At 42.6% G+C, this 22,201-nt stretch overlaps 1 long non-coding RNA gene across 2 annotated transcripts in view; it reads left to right on the top strand.

The window, feature by feature from the left end:
• The window catches only part of LOC122235943, a 286,446-nt gene that overhangs the window by 108,571 nt on the left and 155,674 nt on the right, over positions 1 to 22,201 (top strand). For both annotated transcript variants that reach the window (XR_006214087.1, XR_006214086.1), the window contains exon 4: positions 13,596 to 13,715. This is a non-coding gene — a long non-coding RNA (uncharacterized LOC122235943). The remainder of the gene's footprint in view (positions 1 to 13,595; positions 13,716 to 22,201) is intronic.

The following is a 22,201-nucleotide window of genomic DNA, read 5'->3' as shown; positions in this document are numbered from 1 at the left end:
CAGCATGTCTAAGTTCTGAGAAGATAGGCATAATAATCCCTTTGGAAACTATATTTCCAGATTCTGAGTCCTAATAGATGCATTTTTTTTTTTTTGTCCTATAAATAAACGATTGGCTGGGGCATATGTTGTAGACACCTTGGGAAGTCTACCCAGGCCAGGGTAACCAACTTTCTCTAGAAATGCCCCTTTTTTAAAGAGTGGATTCTCTGGCTACAGTTGATAGAAAGTGATCTGGGCATGTGACCTAAATTGGGCCCATCAGATTTTATCTCATGGGAATTTGGAACGGGCTGTAAGAGACTGTAGTGAGTCTGTGCTCCTTTGAACAGAATGAGCAGAATGATGTGAGCTCTGAGCTGTGGAACGAGACCCCTGTAGCTACAGAGAAACAGAAAGTGATGTTTGTAGACACTTAACAAAAGATGAGTAAAGACAAGTGGAGGCAGGGACTAGAGGGAGGTCTCTGGGCTCCTGGCGGCTCCCAGCTCCTGTCTCCTGTTCCTTGTGGGCCTTGGAGACACCCAAATTCTCTGACACACCTAAGAATTCTTTAACAAACTCCATTTTAAAAACTTACTTAAGCTCACTGTTTCTGTTTTTTGCAATCTAAGGAACCTCAAGCAAAACAGTAATTCTTTTCTTATGTGGTGTTACTAGTTTAAGGCTATGTTCTACGTCGTTCTATTGTTGTATTCTGATATAACTTGTATTTATTTCAGCTTCCTTTGAGAAAGTTTTAAATAAGCATAAGCCATTACTGGAGGCAAATGCTTGTAGAAATTGGATAAGTATTGCTTCAAATAAGTTATTGATTGCAGGAGAGTGGGCAGGAGGTGGGGGGATTAGAATAATTTGGGGAGGCAATGTAATATAGAGCAGAAGAGTGTGGGTTTTGGGGTCAAAATGTCTATGTTTGAATATGGTTCTAGCACTTAGTTACTGGCTGACTTGGACAAGGTATGTCATGCCCCTGTAACTCAGTTTTTCCATCTGTAAAATGGGTATACTAATAGCATCTGTGTTAAATATATCAAAGTGGGGTTGTAAGGATTAAATGAAGCAATACATGTAAATGACTCAGAACACTACCTGACCCCAGAATGGCACTCAGTAAATGGTAGTTCTTATCGTGACTGACAAAAGGAAGGGATAAAGGAAGACATAGAAATAAACTTACTAATAATCCTCAGTATAGAGATGGTCCATGTGGCTTTCTTTCTGCCAAATATGGAAAAGACATCTAGAGATGACAGCTGGGGCATGTACAAGCAAACTGCAGATTCTCCTCTAAGTTGTGGGTCCCCAAAGGAAATTGTTTTCCCTCAGGAGATAAAGATAAAAGCATCTTGATCTCAGATGGAATGAGGATGCTGTGCATAAATCCAGAGGATTGCTTATTGAAGTAAGTTGGTGAGCTAAAGATCTAAGAGGGTTTCTTGCAAAGAGGGAGGAAGTGAAGAATCAAAAATGTTAAGAATGAGTAAAAAGAAAATGAGAAAATTATGTCTAAAATTAATTTTAAAATATATTTTCTCCATATATGATAAATATTTCAGTCCTTTCCATTGGGAGTTGTGTGGCTTACGTGCATAAAGACCAAAAAATCCTCATTTCTTTCCTGCATCTGAAATTCAATATTACTGTATAGTTTAAACCATAATGCCAAGGTCTTTGGTAGCAACTGTTCAAAGAGGCAATCCTCCAAGGACACTGAGTGTCCCTGTTTATTCTTGCTTGGTTTTTCAAGAATGCAAGACCCTACCCACTCTTTGCCTAAGCGATTCTCAGGGTCATGTTTGCAAATGAGCAACCTGGAAGAATGAGGTAATGACTTGCTTTGGGACAAAGGGCAGGCCTGATGTAGAGGAGGTAGATTCCCCAAACTCAGGGCTCCTCATGTGCGATACAAAGCCATTATGTGTGTAGCATCCACATGGGCTGCATGCAGATCCACCTGGGATGCTTTGAGTTGTCCCTGTAGGAAGGGAGTCAGAGGGAACTGACATGAAACATGAAACTCATGTGCTTGCTGAGCCCTGAGTAATAATGTCCTTTGTCTCTGATCTATGAATTCATGTCTTCTGCTAGCATGTGTGAAACAGTAACAGGTTAACTTAGCTTGTAAGTAGGGTGAAAGGCCAGATCTGGACATCAACTTCTGTAATTATGAGAAATATTTGTCTTCAGAATGAAGAGAAGGGCAGGTCAAGGGGAAATATAGTGGAATGTGTTACAGCTTGCATGGAAGCCATAATGCTGAGGCCTAACATCTGTCCAGATATATGCAACCATATTCTAGGTGCTCTGCATGGGGTCTTGAGCAAGGTGGCAGAAATCTGTGGTAAGAGGTCCTACTACCTTGGAGGAAAGGAAAGGACTTTATCTAGGCTGGGGAGAGGCAGTTGTGGGGCACACTGGGCACATGAGAACTAAAACTGAAAAGTTTCATTCTGTAGTCAGAATAAAAGTTACAATGGAGGTTGGGATGGAGGTGAACAGATGGATTCTTTTACGTAAATTCTTGCCATTTGAGAGAAAAGTGAAACGTTCCTTCAATTCCACTGAATCCAGTGGAATCTGCCAATGAAACATGTAGCGTTTTTAGTACTGAAGAAATTTGAGGGTCCCTCTGCTTCCAGTGTGGAAATGGGGGGTCGTCTCCCATCCTTAGTGAACCCCACTTCCTCAGATCAGCCCATATAACCCACCATGCAATGTGTTATCAGTGCCTGACAAGGACACTGCTCTGCTCACAGTAGGTGTCCTGGGACAGATGGCCTTGCCCCAGCTTTGCTCCATATCAACTGCTCTATCCTTCTGTCTCTCTGGCTCCTGACTTCCTGAACTTGTCCTTAGTCTTAACAATGTACTTGGACACACAAGGATTGACCTTTAGCATTTTATTTGGATGTGGTTTGTATGACTTCACTGTTTTTTTCCACCTCCTTCTTTTTAGGACATTAATCTGTCTACTCAAACCCAAGCCCAAACCTTGGCCTGCTTGGCCATGGGCCCTCCTTGCCTGGTTTTACCTCCCTGGGAAGGAGGAAGGTAAGATATCATAATCACCTTGGGGTTAGCTAGTTAGAAAGATATATGCCTTGATATTTCATCAGCTCTGGGTATTTTAAAAAAATACCATTATGGGAAAAAGAAAATAAAGCATCTCAGTAGCTTTTATCATTTGGAAGATCAGTCTGCAGTGGAGTTGATAAAAAATACCAGCAAGGCAAACATCTGGGTGAAGGAGCAGAAAATCAGGTTATAATTCTTTTTTATATGAAAATATTTATATTCTCCCAGGCCTTGGATCCTCAGTTAGTGTCTGATGTAGAGACAAAGGAATGTTTCACTACATTTAGTGATGAGGTTGGGGAGTGAACCACAAGTGTGACGCCATCTGCAAAGCAGTGTGCATTTCAAGTTTGTTGACAGGACTTCCTGGAAGGGAATTGGAAAAAAAGATGCTCAATTCCTAATGAAAGGGTAGCTTACATTTTCCTTTCTCTATAAAAATAACCAGCTATCGCCCCCCCCCCCCCAATTCTAACACTATTTAACACTACAGATTCAGTTCTGTTTAGTTAAATCCTAACAGAACTGAGATTTGTTTCCACAGAAGTCTCCACTGTAATAGGAAATGAGATCAAGTCCAGTACAGGAAGCATTAACATCATAGAAAATTAGGACACACATTTACTTACATGTTTATTTTCAGCTTTAGAAAGTCTGATTTTTGGACAGATAGGAGTCTGTCCTATATTTGTCTTGGTTTGGAAAAGGGGACAGAGCCAGGGAAACAGGAGGATGGAACATTTGATGAGGAGCACAGTCAGGAACAAGGAATGTAGAGATGGGAATTGTGGGCTCCACTGCGTAAAACTGGGTAAATTCATAATTAACTTACTGACCTAATTCACTGCTTCCCATACTTAAGGAGACTTTTTTTTAATATTAAATATAATTTATTGTCAAATTGGTTTCCATACAACACCCAGTGCTTGTCCCAACAGGAACCCTCCTCAATGCCCATCACCCACTTTCCCCTCTCCCCCAACCCCCATCAACCCTCAGTTTGTTCTCAGTATTTAAGAGTCTCTTATGGTCTGCCTCCCTCCCTTTCTGTAACTTTTTTTTCCCCCCTTCCCCTCCCCCATGGTCTTCTGATGAACAGGAAAAATAGGCAGCCAAGAATCCTTTATCCAACAAGCCTGTCATTCAGAATAGAAGGAGAGATAAAGGTCTTCCCAAACAAACAAAAACTGAAGGAATTCATCACCACTAAACCAGCCCTACAAGAAATCCTAAGGGGGACTCTGTGAGTGAAATGTGGCAAGGACCACAAAGTACCAGAGACACCACTACAAGCATGAAACCTACAGATGACAAACACAATGACTCTAACCCATATTTTTCGATAATAACACTGAATGTAAGTGGACTAAATGCTCCAATCAAAGACATGGGATATCAGAATGGTTGAAAAACCAAGACCCATCTATTTGCTGTCTATAAGAGACTCATTTTAGACCTGAGGACACCTTCAGAAGGAGAATTTAAAAAAAGACTTCTATCAGAGTCTAGTGCTGACTCAGATTAGTCTTATTGTAATATCACAAAAGGGGAAGAACAAAAAAGTAGCTATAAACTCATTATGTAATAGCTTTTGTTAAAATGTAGGCATGGCTAATTAAAAAGTTATATCCAGGCTTGCAGATAGCCGTTCAGAAAGTTGCAACAGAACGTGGATCTTATTCTAACACCATGGGAAACCTGGACTGCTTAAAAAGAATTGTTGGAAAAAAAACCCATCAGGGAATTGAAGATGAAATCTAAATGAACCAAAGTCCAGAAAGGAACAAGCCCTTCCCAGGAGAGGAAACCCAAGGTGCTTTTACTTCTAGGAATAAAAATGGAGGAGTAGTCAACCCCACCATGGAGGGTGAAACCAGCCACATTTTTAAGAGCGGCACATAGACTGATAAAACAAAATAGAACCCCTAGTCTACTGGGCCTGCCGTAACAAATTACCAGACTTGGTGGCATAAACAAGAAGCATTTATTTCACATTTCTAGCGGCTAGACATTTGCAATGCAGATGTCAGGAGGGCCATCCTCCATCCAAAGACTCATGGGAAGATATTCCTTGTCTCTTTCTAGCTTCTGGTGGCTCCTGGCAGTTCTTCGTGTTCCTTGGTTTGTAGCTGCGTCACTCCAATCTCTGTCTTTGTCTTCACAATGTCTTCTCCTCTGTGTTTCTGTCTCTTTGTGTATCACTTTCTGTCTCTTAAAAGGGCAATTGTCATTGGATTTAGGGTCTGCCAGTATAACCACATTTCAATCCTTAGCTGAACGACACCTGCAAAGACCCTATTTCCAAATAAGGCCCCATTCTAAGGTTCGGAGTGGACAGGGCTTCTGTGGGGACACTATTTTATGAGTCACAAGTTCAGGCAGAGTTTATTTTAGCAACTCTTCTGCTCTATATGAATTGACTTGAGTCACTTGCTGGTACTCAACTGGTAGCTGGTACAGTCTGGATGGTCCAGGGTAGCCTTTCTCACGTGTTGAGTTTCTTCACAGGGACAGCTGGAAGGCTGGATGTCATTTGACTCTCTCCATTTTCACATTGTCTAGGGCCTCTCCATATCATCTCACCAGCTGGTTAGCTGGACTCAGGGGTCCTTAGGTGAGTCATCCAAGACATAGGAAGTGAAACCTGCTGGTCTCTTAAGCCCTGGGCCCTGAAACTGCATCGCTCCTCCGTAACCCTAATTCATGAGGCGGTGGCAGCAGCTGCCTCAATTCAAGGGGAGGGAGCTACATGTGATCTCTGGTACTAGAAAGATCTTAAAACAAAAACAAAATATTCATAGCATTTTTATTTCTACTAAGCTCAAATAGTCAATGACTCAAATGCCCATTAGTAGGTGAATTGATAAAATAATTGTGTTATATTCCTACACTGCATGGCTAGTCAACAGCAAAAACAAAAACAAAGACAACCATGGGCCGATATAACTACATGGATGAATCTCAAAACTGTGCTAAGCCAAAGAAGCCAGGCACACACACAAAATACATAATGTCTGATTCCATTCATGTGAAACCAAGGAGCTATGGTGAAATCAGAAATCAGAATAGTGGTTACCTTTTGGGGGAAGGGTAGATTAAATAAAAGGGATACTTTCCTGAGGAACATTTCTGGAGGAACAGAAATTTTCTGTGTTTTATTTGGGGTAGTAGTTACATGGGTATACACAACAGTCAAATATCACTGAACTGCAGAGTTAAAATCTGTGCATTTTATATAAATATTCACATGTGATATAGTCTACCCATTTAAGGTATATAATTGAATGCATTTTAGTATAATCACAGAGTTGTGAAAACTTCACATCATTTTTTTTTAAGTTTATTTATTTATTTTAAGAGAGACAGAGACAGCGTGAGTGGGGAAGGGGCAGAAAGAGAGAGAGACAGATTCCAAAGCAGGCTCTACACTGCCAGCACAGAGCCGGATGTGGGGCTCGAACTCACAAAATGGCGAGATCATGACCTGAACTGAAACCAAGAGTCGGATGCTTAACTGACTGAGCCATCCAGGCACCCCGACTTCACCTCATTTAAAAAATATTTTTATCATCCCCCAAAGAAACCCTGTATCTATTAACAGTCACTTCCATTCTCTCTTATTTCCTGTCCCATGATCCCTCTTCTTCTCCTTCTCCCTTGGGCATAAGGAATCTATTTTCTGCTTCTACTGATTTGCCTACTCTGGACATTTCCCATAAAGGAATCATACAATATGTGACCTTATGGGCCTGGCCTCTTCCATTTAGCATAATGTTTTCAAGATCCGTCCATCCATCCATCCATCCATCCTTCATTCATTCCTTTTTATTGCTGAATGGTATTCCACTGTATGGATGTGCAAGAGTTTTATAGTTTTGGTTCTAATATTTAGGTGTGTGGTTCCTACTGAATTATTTTTGTGGATGGTATAAGGAAGCGACCCAGCTTCATTATTTTGAATGCAGAGATACAGTTGTTTCCCTACTACTAGTTGAGAAGACTATTCTTTTCCTATTGAATTGTTTTGACATCCTTGTTAAAAATCGATTGACCATAAATACGAGTTTATTTCTTTTTTTTATATTTTATTTTATTTTATTTTTTAATATATGAAATTTATTGTCAAATTGGTTTCCATACAACACCCAGTGCTCATCCCAAAAGGTGCCCTCCTCAATACCCATCACCCACCCTCCCCTCCCTCCCACCCCCCATCAACCCTCAGTTTGTTCTCAGTTTTTAACAGTCTCTTATGCTTTGGCTCTCTCCCACTCTAACCTCTTTTTTTTTTTTTCCTTCCCCTCCCCCATGGGTTTCTGTTACGTTTCTCAGGATCCACATAAGAGTGAAACCATATGGTATCTGTCTTTCTCTGTATGGCTTATTTCACTTAGCATCACACTCTCCAGTTCCATCCATGTTGCTACAAAAGGCCATATTTCATTCTTTCTCATTGCCACGTAGTATTCCATTGTGTATATAAACCACAATTTCTTTATCCATTCATCAGTTGATGGACATTTAGGCTCTTTCCATAATTTGGCTATTGTTGAGAGTGCTGCTATAAACATTGGGGTACAAGTGCCCCTATGCATCAGAACTCCTGTATCCCTTGGATAAATTCCTAGCAGTGCTATTGCTGGGTCATAGGGTAGGTCTATTTTTAATTTTCTGAGGAACCTCCACACTGCTTTCCAGAGCGGCTGCACCAGTTTGCATTCCCACCAACAGTGCAAGAGGGTTCCCGTTTCTCCACATCCTCTCCAGCATCTATAGTCTGCTGATTTGTTCATTTTGGCCAACGAGTTTATTTCTAAGCTCCCAATTCTGTTCTTTTGATCTATGTTTATACTTGTGCCAGTACATTATCTTATAACTCTAACTTGTTTTAATATTTTTTTTCCTGTAGTTAATTCACTCTGACGACTGTGAATATGGTCCTTATTGCTATTCCCAAATTTCTTCTGAATTACGCATTAGGTCAGTAAAGCTCCATCCACTTTTAATATTCAAACTAATATATGACCTTCATTTCCACAGACTGATGTGACCTCTTATTTGTCCTTTCCTTGGCCTGCGACCAACTTTTTATTTTTTCCAGGTTCCCTCTGGATTTTTCTTATTAGCTTGTGACAATTAAAAAAGTACTTTATAATGACAACTCAAAGCCTTAATAACTAAGAAATAAAAATATTTTCATTCTTCAAAATCTCATCTTTATAACTATTGAAAAAATCCCTGGTTTATAACTGACTGAAGATCTGTATAACTGGTGAAAGAATTTAATTTTTGATGTTACACTTAAAGCAAGTTAGTTTGACAAGAAGATCCACCAATCTCATGGCTATGAATTTATTAGTCAATCCACTAATGATTAAACATTACTTCCCCAGGTGAACTTTGGTGCTAGCAGGATCCCGAATGCAAGCACAGACATGGGCTCTAGAGTGTGGAATTGTTTAATTTGAAGAGTGGTCTCAGAGATTATTGAGAATATGCTTAAAATAATTTGTTTGGCATGGGAATACACACACACACACACACACACACACACACACACACGCAGCTGTGGGACCTTTGAGGTTATATCTATGGACCTTGTGCAAACCAAAATTCTATAAGTCATCCTAGGCAACATTTTCCTATATTTTCTATGCCCAATTTACCAGTAAGACTTTTTGATTTTCTAAATTTTCTCAAGTCTATTTACTTTTCTTTCTCTCTATCATCTCTGCCTTATACCAAATAATCATGTCTTGATTGGACTCTTGAAATTGATGGGCCATCATAGCCATGAGTGTCCCTCCTTTACTGTACTTGTCATTACAGCAATTATAGGTTTTTGTGACTGTCTTTCTCAGTAGTCTATAAGCTCTTTATGACCTAGGGCCATGTCTTACTTGACTCATGCTTTGAATCTTCAATGGTAGGCACACATTAATAAATGAATGAAAGTCTGACGTAACTGAAGGGAACTGTTAAAGAAATGGTGAATAATGTGTCCTTGCAGGGAGATCTCAGGACTCCATGTAAAGTCTTGCCTGTCCTATGATGTCTTTTATCCTGACCTAAGTCCATACATTGATGGAATATGGCCTGAGTAGTTGGAACCCTCAGAATAGAAAGAAAATATTATAGGACAGACATGTTCATGGTTAGAAAAAAATGTAGTGAATTTAACAAAATGAAATTTAGTTTACTTCTTTAAAGTTTATTTATTTATTTTGAGAGAAAGAGAGTGTGCACATGTATGCTGGAGCAGGAGAGGGGCAGGGAGAGAATCCCAAGCAGCCTCCCCACTGTCAGCACAGAGCCTGACCTGGGGCTCAGTCTCACGAACTGTGAGATCATGACCTGAGCCAGAATAAAGAGCTGTATGCTTAATGACTGACCCACGCAGGTGTCCCAACAAAATGAAATTTAATGTGGAGACATGTAAATGAAGCATACTGATTGCCAAAGCTATAGGACCCATACTAGATAGGAGAGCTGTGTCTGAACAGCATCATTCACAGAAAAAGTCTTGGAAGTTTTGGTTAACAACAAACTCAAATTACTCAGCAGAGAAGTATAAATGACTTTATCAATTAAAATATGGACAAAAGATATGAATAGGCAGTTTATAAGAGACATTATAATTGGTCATAAAGAAATGAAAAAAACAAAATTAAAATGACTTTAGGAAACTATTTTTGGCCCACCAAATCGACAAATATTTTACTTATTTAGTGTATGTATTTTTTATTTGAGAGAGAGAGAGAGAGAGAGAGAGAGCGAGCATGAGCAGGGGAGATGGGCAGAGGGAGAGAGAGAATCCTAAGCAGGCTCCATGCTCAGCTCCATGATCCCCACGACCCTGGGATCATGACCTGAGCTGAAATCAAGAGCTGGAAGTTTTACTGATTGAGCCACCCAGGTGGCTCCTGAATTGACAAATATTAAATACAAAGTAACAAACAATAATGCTAGAGTTTGTGACTATCAAGTCTTTTACTCCAGTTTGCAATATAAATTGCTATTTTTTTGGAGGTGTATTTGGCAATTCAAATAAGAAAATCCTAAAATGTGAGTATTTTTAGTGTAGCAATGCTACTTTTAGGTATTTATCCCGTGGAAAGGATACGATAGTTGTGTAAAAGATTTAGCTACAAGGATGTTTATTCTAGTATTGCAACAAAAGCAAGAAATATTAGAAACAAATCTCTAACAACAGGGCGTTAGTCAAAATATAGCATATTCATACGAAAAAATGTAATTCAACTATTAAAATATAGCATATTCATAAGAAGAAATCTAATGCATCTACTAAAATGATATTTAATACTTGTATAGTTGGTAAATTGAGTTTAAAAATAAGATTACAGAATATTACAATATGATATTATTTTATTGCAAAATATGTGCAGAGGAAAATGGTTAAAAGTTATTTTATGCGTTGATGGGGTTAAAAAAGAGACGAGTTCAAAATGGAGTTGCTTGTGCTAAGCCCATGTCACCAAACCAAGACTTAATACCTAACCTAACAGCAGTTTCAGCCTCTCCCAGAGATGTAATCGTAACCAGTCAGTCTGGAATTTCCTGGTGAGCACTGGTGAGGTGGTCTCTCTCATAGACCCCCCCCCCCCCCCCCCGTCCCTTAAAGGAAGGTGATCTTGCCTGAAACAGTCCACTCTTTGCCAGTAACATCTGTGTCCTACCTCCTTCTGCCTATAAAAGCCTCCCATTTTGCACAGCTCCTCAGAGCTTTCTGTTTGCCAGATGGGATGCCTGATTCATAAATCATTGAATAAAGCCAATTAAGTCTTTAAATTTACTCAGGGCCTTGAGTGCAATGCAGGGGAAAAAAATGGTATATCAGTTAGAAATGCTTTCAGCTGCATTGACCAGAATGCCCGGCTAACAGTGGTTTAAGCAATAAGGACATTTAATTATCTTAAATATGTCTAGAGTTTGGCAGTGTAGTGTGGAAGCAGCAGTTCAGCCATGTTCTCAAAGACATAATCTCCTTCTGTTGATCCTCTCTGCCTTAACTAGTTGGTGTGATTCCTCCTGGTTGAAACCGTCTGCTGTAGCCCCAGGCATGACATCCATGTTCATGGCCGGGAAAAGGGAAGGGGCACTGTTAGCAGTGTCTATCTCCTCTGTCGAGCATACTAACTCTACGGGGCGCCTGGGTGGCTCAGTCGGTTAAGTGTCCGACTTCGGCTCAGGTCATCATCCAGCGGTTCGTGGCTTTGAGCCCCGCGTCAGGCTCTGTGCTGACAGCTCAGAGCTGCTTCGGATTCTGCGTCTCCCTCTCTCTCTGCCCCTCCCCACTTATGCTCTGTCGCTCTCTCTCAGAAATAAATAAACATTAAAAAGAAAAAAAAAGAATACTAAAGCCTTTCCCGAACCACAGCCCCATCCATCTGCATCTGAGTGGCGGCAACTGGAACTGGGCAATGGGATTATTGTGATTAGCTTAAACCAACCATAATTCCTGGACCAAGCACATTGTTATTCCAAGGCTGAGGTTCTGTTAGTGAGCAAGGAAGGAAGATAGATCTTGGGTTGATGACAAACCATCTGCCACACAGAGTATGGAGCACAGCTATTGGTGGGGAAGTGGTGGTTGGTGAGCTAGGTCAGATCACTAAAGATGGTCTGGGTTTGGAATGGCTCAGACTTGGTTTAAGGTGGCTGTCACTTTGGGGTACCAGTGGACCAGCCAACAGGTCCAGCCAAGAAATTCAAGGACACGAGGGAGTAGATGTGCTTCCCATCATCTATCTCCCTCCTCTCTATAGAGATATAGTCAATGTGGTCCCTATAGAATGAGATATTTGCCAAGTCAGAGGATCCCAGAGCTGTGGGCTCACTGTTGTTTATACCAAGAGCTGGCAGGGAAGCGGGTTGGGGGGAAAAGGTGGCCATGTTGGTATTTGGTCATCTACTTACAAGAAGCAATTTTTTGCTGTGGTACCGTGTGATTGCTTTGGCAATGGGTTTGTCAAAATTGAATGGCAATAGAAGAAATGGGTGCCAATAATCAGAGCATTGAGGATGCACACAGAGGAAACACACATACAAAGAATATTACTTCAATGACTCTATCCTAGAAGCTGGGAATGGCCGTCAGGGTGAGGGGGCCACCACAATCAAAGAAAATCTTTATATATAAAGATGCTATTCCAGTGTTTGGCGCACGAAGAAGACCCGAAAGTGCAGCTCCCGTTGACTGTTTGGCTTGGATCCCTACTTTATGTCTGGAATTTCTTTCTTTCAAAGTCAACCGTGAATTTTAAAATGTATTATATTTTATCAAGCGGTTACCACGGTGTTGGGAGAGGCAAACTTTATGAAATCTAAATAGAAGCTTACTTGTAGTTCTGTGGGGACTAGACTATTTTTATAGTTCCGTCACACTAGTAGTAACTGACAAACAGGTATCTAAAGGACACTTCCTTAGAGGGGAATTGCATGCATCACCATAGCTGAATGTAGTACATGAATGCCTTGTAAAGACACCAACTGAATATGGGTACCTACTATGGCGGAAGTAGAGCATGCAAATAAGTACGTTATGAGACTTAGCTCTTTGTCCTATTACAAGGTTTTTCCAAGTGAGATAAAAATAAAAAAAAATAAAAGTGAGATAAAAGTATTGCTAGGTTTTGAGAATATACTTAAAATGTTTGAGACAATATTTTACAAAAATAGTGAATAAATACACAGGATGTCCATAGACAAAAATAGGTATGATAATACATACATTAACACACACGTAAGTAATACAGTAATAAACACAAGTTCGCTATAACCTCTCACTAAGAAAAATAGTTATTACTCATTATAATCCTTAATCAAGACGCTGATAGGCTAAATATTAATTACGACATGAAACACGGATTCCTCTATTTAGGAGGGAGTAGGTCCATCACAGAGCAGTGCATACAGCCATCTCTCTCATTCCTCCTCCTCCTCTTCAAAAAAAAAAAAAAAAAAAAAGATTTTGAGGGTGGTGTTTTTTTAAAAAAAAAAATCAATTCAGTGTGCCATAGTCCATTTTAAAGGTTTTCATTGAACAAATTTGCGCAAGATAATTCTTTCCATTCAGGGTTTCATTACAGCTGGATTACAATTCATGGTGCATTAGACCTGGTGCATTCTGACAGTTGGGTAGGAGGTGAAGTCTGGGTGGTGAATTTCTTCCTTCAGCCATTCACTTTATCTGTCACTGATGGAGGACTTCATACAGAGAGCACAAGCCTAAATTTGAATCGCTTTGTGAATGGGAGAACTTGTCCAGGCAGTTCTCCTGGCTCTCTGCTCCCAGATGAGGCCCAGGATTATGTGCCAGAGCCCATCACAGTGTCAGAGCATGTTTATGAAATGAGTGGATACTTTGTATGGTGTAGAGGTAAGAGAGCACTCTCGGGAGGTGGAAGCCAGGGAGTGTTAGATCCTGGTTTCCCTTTACTGGCGGCTTATGCGCGTCATCAGAGGGCTACTGTTTACTAGCTTTCCTGCTTTTCCAGGTCTGAGGAGGCTCTAAAAACAACACCACCGGAAATTCTCCCAAGTCTGCATCTCACGGCAATGCAGACTTTTGCAGAGTGCGTCCAGGTGTAGCTGCACAGTGCACCCCATCAGATTAAGTGAGTCCCATCTAATTCGGGGATGAGTGTTAAATGCTTGCCTGGGGCAGGTCACAGGGGAGAGGGCACAATTTCAGTGGCCCAGATGTCCCGCTATGGTGTCAGTGGCGAAGGAGCCGGTGGCGTGGAATGAAAAGGGAAGGGGAAGCGCGCACGGTGCGGTGTGAATTAGTTACAATCTCTGCACGATGCTCCGGTGAGCTTACTGCATGCGGCGTTCTGTGGTTCAGGCCGCATTTGTATTCTTTCGGCTTGATATCCGGTGTTAAGCCTATCTGGAAAGTGACAGCGAGAGTTACACTATTTCAAACTGCTGTTCATAGTGTTGCAGAGCTCACTACTATTTTGGAGGGAAGGGGATTTATTCTCGCGGGATCGGAGGCGGGTGGAGTGGCGCTCAGAGGGTTCTCTCAGGGCTGAGACTCTACTGCCTTGTTTGTCACAGAGAGCTCCGTTATATTTTCAAAACTCAAGGCCTCCATCTCTCCCCCAGAGGCTTTCTCAGCCAAACACTGGCGCAGGGGAGAGAAGTCCCTTTCCTGGCCTGTGTAATTGACCAATTAAATGTACTGATGAAGTGTGCGGGCATCAGTGTGTGTCCCTTGGTGTCCTAGGGAAAGAGGCGTATCAAATTGAGATGGTTGCTGTTTGAAATTATCTATCAATTAGAATGTTATTTAGCAGAATCATGGGGTGTGTTACAATGAACACAAGCTCCAGGTCTGCTTTCCTTAAAATGGGGACAGACTAGTAACAGGGCCATGGTGTGCTAAATCTGACTGCGTAGAACAACCCTATTTTCTGCAGTTGTTTTCCCATGGAGTGGAGAATGTGCTGTGATTCCTTCTTTGCTGGTAGATGCATTGAAAAACAAACAAACAAACTTCGAGCACTCTTTAATCCGACTGTATTAAATATGACTCATAGCCCCTGGCTGTATCCCAGCTGTAGGACACGTGAAGTCTTCTGTGTGGCTTTCTGCACGGGGAAGAATTTGTTTCTCCGTTTCCTCTTGCCTTGACATGCTCTGTCCCAGGGACTTCGTGAAATCATACAAAGCGTTCTAGGACAGCATTAGCTCAGAGCCTAATAAAGAGATTTCTCTTGCAGTTGTGGGTAATTAGGAACGACTCACTAACTGTGGGGTGCAGGATTAAAAGTGTTATTATTGTCTTATTAGAAGTGATGAGGCATGGGCAGGAGTATTTGCCTGGGAATTCATCTACTGACAGCTTCTTGTAACTCTCATCTCTGATTAAAATGCTTAATTGATTACAGAGCTTGGGCACTAAAAACCCTGATTCATTTTTGATACTAATGAGAGAAAAACGTTCTCTGGAGATGCACACAGGTGGAGGAAGAAAAGGAATCAGTGCTAATGAACAGCAGGTCACCTGCCGAGTGTGGGGTAGTGGAGAATGACAGACCAGCCATGACAGCTCCTGGGGGCAGGTCCTGCTCCGCTGTTGTGGCAGACCACGTCTTTACCTCAGTTTCCACATCTGTAATGTGGGGATACTAATACCTACCTCAAAGGGCTTCTGGGGTATAAGGAGAGAGTCAGGGACATGGTGGGAGCTTAATAAGCGCCCCCTTTTTAAGTTTTTTTTTTAACGTTTATTTATTTTTGAGACAGAGAGAGACAGAGCATGAACGGGGGAGGGTCAGAGAGAGGGAGACACAGAATCCGAAACAGGCTCCAGGCTCCGAGCTGTCAGCGCAGAGCCCGACGCGGGGCTCGAACTCACGGACCGCGAGATCATGACCTGAGCTGAAGTCGGCCGCTTAACCGACTGAGCCCCCCAGGCGCCCCGAAGTGACCCCTTTTTTAAAAAATTGTCTTCTTGGGGCGCCGGGGGGGCTCAGTTGGTTAAGCGTCTGACTTCTACTGTGGTCATGATCTCATGGATCATGAGTTTGAGCCCCACGTCGGGCTCTGCGCTGACAGCTGGGAGCCTGGAGCCTGCTTCGGATTCTGTGTCTCCTTCTCTCTCTGCCCCTATGCCACTCACTCTCTGTCTCTGTCTGTCTCTCTCTCTCAAAAATCAACATTGAAACAAAAATAAAAAAATTGTCTTCTTGATTTTGTTACTTGCTTGGAAGTCATATGTTATTGTAATTCCTCGTAAGGTATTAATGTAGGACAGATGTAAGCCAATACAAGGGGGTTATTAAAAATTCCCCTCAATAAACTGGTAGGTTACCCCAACTGAGTTTTACTCCAAAAGTGTATGGGCCCCAAACTCACCCATTCTCTCCATTTCCTTCCCTTTTCCTCCTACTTCTCCCCACTTAGTTCAGTCAAGATAACACTTGGCCAGTGTCCTGAGAGAAATTGCTGGCAGGGAATAGAGCGGAGAGGCAGAGGACGTTCTGTTATAGTGCTGTGCCCAGATTTTCCTTGGGACTTGTGATGGCTAATTTTAGGTGTCAACTTGATTGGGTCATAGGGTGCCTCGATATTTGGGTAAACATTTTTCTGGATGAGATGAACATCTGAATCATAGGCTCAGTAAAGCAGATTGCCTTCCCTAATGTGGGTGTACTTCATCATTCAATCTCTGGAAAGGTCTGGGTAGAACAAAAAGGTGGAGTAAGAGAGAACTTTCTCTCTCTCTCTCTCTCTCTCTCTCTCTCTCTCTCTCTCTCCTGCTTGTCTTCAGCCTGAAATATCAGTCTTCTCTTGTCTTTGGATTTGGACTCAGACTGGAATTATACCATTGGCTCTCCTAGGTTTCTAGTTTGCTGACTGGAGATCTTGGGACTTCTTAGCATCCAAAATTACATGAGCTAATTCTCTCTATCCCTGTCTCCACCCCTACCCTTATCCTTATCTCTCCCTCTCCTCCTATTGGTTCTATTTCTCTGGAGAACCCAGACGAATACAGACTTTGGTACCAAGAAGTGGGGGTGCTGCTGTAACAAATCCCTACACATGTGGGTGCAGCCTTGAAACTGGGGAATATGTAGAAGTGGGAAGGGTTTTGAAGCGTGTGCTAGAAATACGGACATTAAAAGCAGTTCTGGTGAACTCTCAGATGGAAATGAGGAATATGTTATTGGAGACCGGAGGCAAGCTGATTCTTGTTATAAAGTGGCAAAGAACTTGGAACAATGTTCTTGTGTCTTGTGGAAGGAGAGCTTGTGAGCAATGAATATAGATATTTAGCTGAGGAGATTCCTAAGCAGAGGGTTGAAGGAGTAGTTTGGTCCTTCCTGAACACTTATAGCAGAACGTGAAAGGCGATACATGAATTGAAGAAGGAATTATTAAGCAACAAGGAACCAGAACTTGAAGGTTCAGAAAATCCTCACCCTATCCGTATGCAGAAGGGGAGAAAGGTCATTGTGAAGAGAACGCAAGGTGTGTTCTCGAGGGTGTGGCTCAATAACCATTTGATAAACGGACAATGGGGTGACCAGTGGATCTAACCAGCCTTTTTGACAGAACCAGGAATGGAGCTGGGGTTATACCAGCGAGGGATAAAAACAGTGAGATAAAATGAAGGGAGGCCGTTGGAATTCTTAGACCCTACAGGACTGGATCATTGAACTATTTGGTTAAAAAATTGTTCAGTATTCTTCAAGAAAATAGAAGGAGCCTAAAGGCAATTTAAAGACCATTAGGGTCACTGTCTTGGATCCAACGGGCCAGATGGCCTTTGACTGAAGACTTGGGCCTGCCCTGTCCTGCAAAGCCCTGTGGCTAGGATATGCTGAGGAACCTTGGGAATGGAGCTGCCTGGGGCCTTGGGGTGTGATACCTTACCCAACAGATCTGTGGAGGTAGAACCAGTGCCCCAGTGGGTCCAGAAAAGAGGATTGTTCTCCAGACTTAGAATCAAGTGGAATTTGCCTTATTGGGTTTTGGACTTGCTTGGGACCCCTTATTTTTTTTTTACCTCCATTTCCCCCTTTTGGAATGGGGATGTCTATCCTATGCCCATCCCACTGTCGTACTTTGGAAGCACATAACTTGGCTGGTTTTACAGGGTCACAGCTGGAGTGGCATTTGCCTTAGGTTAAATTGACCCTTAAATCTCATTGTATCTGATTTAGATGAGATTTAGATGGGGTTTTAGAATGGATGCTGCAATGATACAAGATATTTGGAGCTGTTGGGATAGAGTGAATGCATTTTGCATGCCAGATGGACATGAATTTTGGGATCCAGGGGCAGAATACTATAGAATGAACTGTGTCTCCCCCCTCCTGCCCCCCCCCCCCCCCCCGCCGTTCACATGTGAACCTGTAACCCCTAATGTGATGGCTTTTAGAGATGGGCCTTTGGGAAGTAATCAGGGTTAGGTGAAGATGTGAAGGGGGGGCTTTAACGATGGGGTTAGATAAGGAGAGAGAGAGGTGGCTCACTCTCTGTCTGGTGAGGACACAATGAGGAGGTGGTCATCTGCAAGCCAAGAAGAGAGCCTTCACCAAGACCTGACCACGCTTATGCTTCTCCCCTCCAGACAGCGAGACATAAATTTCTGCTGTTTAAGCCACACAGTCTTTGGTCTTTTGTTACAGCAGCCTGAGCTGACTGATACAGGTCGTTTGCTTTTTTTTTTTTTTCCCCCCACCAGGCCATCCTCTTTTATTTGGGACTTGGGTCAAGGTGTTTTGTGTATGTACATACAGACAGTGCTCGTTTCTGTGAAGTTCACCAATGTCCAGCAACACTCAGCAAATGAGTACTTTAGACTTGCCTGGAGTATCACTTTGGGGCCGCCATATTCATTATGTAACTACTATTCAAAAGCTTCTAATTACCCTAAATTATTATAAGCCAAGAATCTCTTTGTCAAGTAGGAAGGCACATGGAATAAGATGCAGAAGCTTTTATGAATCTGGAGTTTAGAAGTGGAGGAAGGAACTGGAAACTCTGAGAATAACTCAAAGAGTTGAGAATCAATGCCAATCATTATGCTGGTGTGCCAGGGCCCTTCAAAACCACGTGGGTCCACCCCTGGACAAGGCTTGGCTATTTCCCATTGCAGAAGATTTCAACACATGTGGGTTCAAAAAAAAGTAAAACCCCATCTAATTCATCACCTTGCCAGATTCCCCCCAAAGAGCAATTATGAATGCTAATAGCTCCTGACCGTAAGCTCACATTTACTAAATGAACAAATCCATGGATTAGGAACACAAGTGTTAATGAATTTTTAAAATCTGCTAATTTGTTGAACGTTTAGGGCCATTAATAAGTGCATGTTCATGAGAACATGCATTTACCTTTCCTCTGCTGTGCAAGCAGTTAGCTGACCCACCGCATGCTGTTAGGAAAGCAGGATTGGAGAGGAGATGACAGGTGCTGAGGTTGACTGGTGATAAGGCAGGGGCTCTTAATAAGATTTTAAATACCCATCTGCCGTTTGGTATGTACATTATAATACACTTGAATGTATTTGAAGAAGCGTTAAGATGATTGCTTTTTTCCAGGAAGGTGAAGCAGTTGCAACTTCTTTTCTTCTTTTTTTCATGGGCTTCTGATATCCAGGCTTGCAGATGCTGCACAATTTTGCTCAACACAGTTAAGAAGTGTTGACTCAGGCCTGGGCACAGTTGGAGATGCAGGATCCATTCCTGGAAGAACTTGCTTTGGAAGAGAAAGTGGCCCTTCCTGCAACAAAGGAAAGCTTGTTAGAGATTATTTGACAGTTTTTTGACAGTAGTGTGTGTGTGTGTGTGTGTGTGTGTGTGTGTGTGTGTGTGTGGTGTGTGTGTGTGTGTTTAAGTTTCCAAACTGGGAAAATGAGAGTGAAGTTGGAGATCAGAACAGGCAACTTTTTTTTTTTTAAATGTTTATTTATTTATTTTGAGAGAGAGAGTGAGCAAGCAGGGGGAGGGGCAGAGAGAGGAGAGAGACAGAGACAGAGAATCCCAAGCAGGCTCTGCACTGATAGCCCAGTGTGGGCCTTGAACCGCAAACTATGGGATCATGACCTGAGCTGAAACCAAGAGTCAGATGCTTAACCGACTGAGTCACCCAGGCGCCCCCAGAACAGGCAACCTTTTAACCAAAGCCGCTCTTCCTCCAGCTCCAGGAGTAGGCCTGGGCCTCTGTGAGGAGGTGGCAAATCAGTCCTTTGGCTCTGTCCCTCTTTTCTATGTTCTTTTGTCCCCTTATTCTGTGATGATCCTTCATTTTCTTTCCTTCTCCTCCCTCCCTGCAAACCTCTGTCCTAAACCCCAGCTGCATTCTAGAGCCAAAGGCCTCAGATTTCTCTCTCTCCTTTCTAGTCAATACTTGCTCACCCTCCCTGTGAATTTGGGGCTGGTCAATATTCTTCCCCTCTTGGGAGTAGTTGTTGTTGAAGCATGGTCTCTGACGGTTGACTCATGGCTGCTGTTATGGGCTGAATTGTGTTGCCCCCTGAAATTCATGTTGAATTTCTAACCCCCAGGACCTCAGAATATGTGACCTTGATGAATAAATAAAATAAGAAAAAAAGAACGTGTGACCTTGTTTGGAAATACTGTTTTGCAGATGTGATTAGTTAAGTTATGAGCATGTCATGCTGGAGTAGGGTGGGCCTTTCGAAAAGGGGAAATCTGGATGTAGACACACGCACAGAGGGAGAATGCCATGTGAACACAGAAGGAGAGATCAGGGTGATATGTCTGTGGGCCAAGGGACACCCAAGGTTGTCAGTAACCAGAAGAAGCCAGAGAGGAGAAAGGGATATATTCTCCCTCACAGCCCTCAGAAGGAGCCAGTTCTGCTGGCACTTTGATCTTGGACTTCTAGTGGCCGGAACTGTGAGACGGTCATGTTTTGTCAATCCAAGCCACCCAGTTTATGGTACTTTGCTATGCCAGCCCTAGAAAATGACTGAGGTGTTCTTTTCTTTTCTTTTTTATTTCTTTTTTTTTAAGTTTAAATGATTTATTTTGAGAGAGAGAGCAGGGGGAGGGGCAGAGAGAAAAGAAGAGAGAGGATCCCAAGCAGGTTGTGTCCTGCCAGTGCAGAACTCAATGCCGGGCTTGATCTCAGAAACTGTGAGATCATGGCCTGAGCTGAAACCAAGAGTTGGATGCTTAATCGACTGAGCCACGCAGGTGCCCCTGAGGCGCTAGAGGGTAGATTTCTATTATGAGGTGCTGGTAATAGATTTTTTTAAAAATCTATCTTAGGCAGCAGTGAGGTGGTGGGACAGGCATCTGGAGGAGGGTGGATGGAGATTCATCCTAAGACCAGGAAGATCTTCCATCTGCTCAGATCTTATACCTGGCAATCTGGAACAATAATTCAGCCTGGTGTTTGCTACAGTTCAGTTCCAGCTTGGAAATCACCATTTTGTGCAGCTCCTTGAGCCAGCTGTCTCTGTCTGCCCCTGCGTGACACGATGGCCACGGGCAGAGGGTCATCAACTAATCATTACTTTTAGCGCCATGAAATGTCATTTCCTGTATTACCTCTTGACATAGCAGAGATGAAGCACTGTCCTATTGATTCCTATACTACATCAGGCAATTTATATTAATAAAACCTGGTCTTAGAGAGCACACACTTTGAGGGTCTCAGTGCAAAATAAAAATGTGGGGGCAGATGAGGTTGTGAAGTCAATCTCCATTCCCACATGCTGGCTGCCCTAACCTGTGCCTGGATGTGCACGGCACCTGGATTGAAGTTGACTCTCCCATATTCCCCACCCCTCGTGGCCCATCAAACGTGCAGGGGTGCTGCCAGCTGGGTGCAGGATGGATGCTGTCTTATTCTGTCTCAGGATGCCGTAGAATGAGTGTCTCACCCCAAGCCTACCCCTGCTTGGCACAGAGAACGACAGCAGAATGTAGGCCTCTACCCCTCCATGCTACTTGGTCTCTACCCCAGGTGGAGGATGGCAGTGATTGTGGGACGGGATCAGTAACAAGGGGCCAAGGGTACCAGGGGTTGGGGAGGAGACGGCTGAGCAATGGGAAGGTGGGGAGATGGTGGGAGGTAGGATTACATGGGACCCAGCGCTCCAAGCCTCCTGCTCCGTTGTCCCATGGACTTCACTTACTAAGCGCAAATTCAGAGATGAAATTATTAAGAATTTTAAGGTGGCGACTGTAGAGTGTAAAACTCCCAAGTGCATGGTCCTTCTGAGGGTGGGACTCAGTGTGACTATACCGGTTATTGGTCCATGAAACCAGTGCTGTTTAGAGAGGCAGCTTCGTGGAATTTTGTTAGAAAAAATTTAAATATTATCATGCCTTGTGTTGTGTCATAGCTTGAGGATGAAAGCACATTAAGGAGACCCATCCTTAATGGGTTTGGTTGTAAGCCTCCTTAAGCCTCCTTATTGAATCTAGTAAGACTAGATTCATGGAAGTATTGGGTCCTGAGCCATCCCCTCAGTTAACATGTGAGGAAATGAAAATGTGTCAAGAGGCCCACGCTCACACAGCTGGGCAAGACATTGTGTTATTTTGCTACTAAGCTGATTCCAGAAGGGCGTGAGGAAACTTCTGAGGCTGATGTATAGATTTCTTACCTT

The sequence above is a fragment of the Panthera tigris genome, chromosome F3 (assembly GCF_018350195.1).
Source record: "Panthera tigris isolate Pti1 chromosome F3, P.tigris_Pti1_mat1.1, whole genome shotgun sequence".
NCBI classification, from domain to species: Eukaryota; Metazoa; Chordata; class Mammalia; order Carnivora; family Felidae; genus Panthera; species Panthera tigris.
The sequence above is the reverse complement of the archived record's forward strand: the minus strand, read 5'-3'. Positions and strand labels throughout refer to the sequence as shown.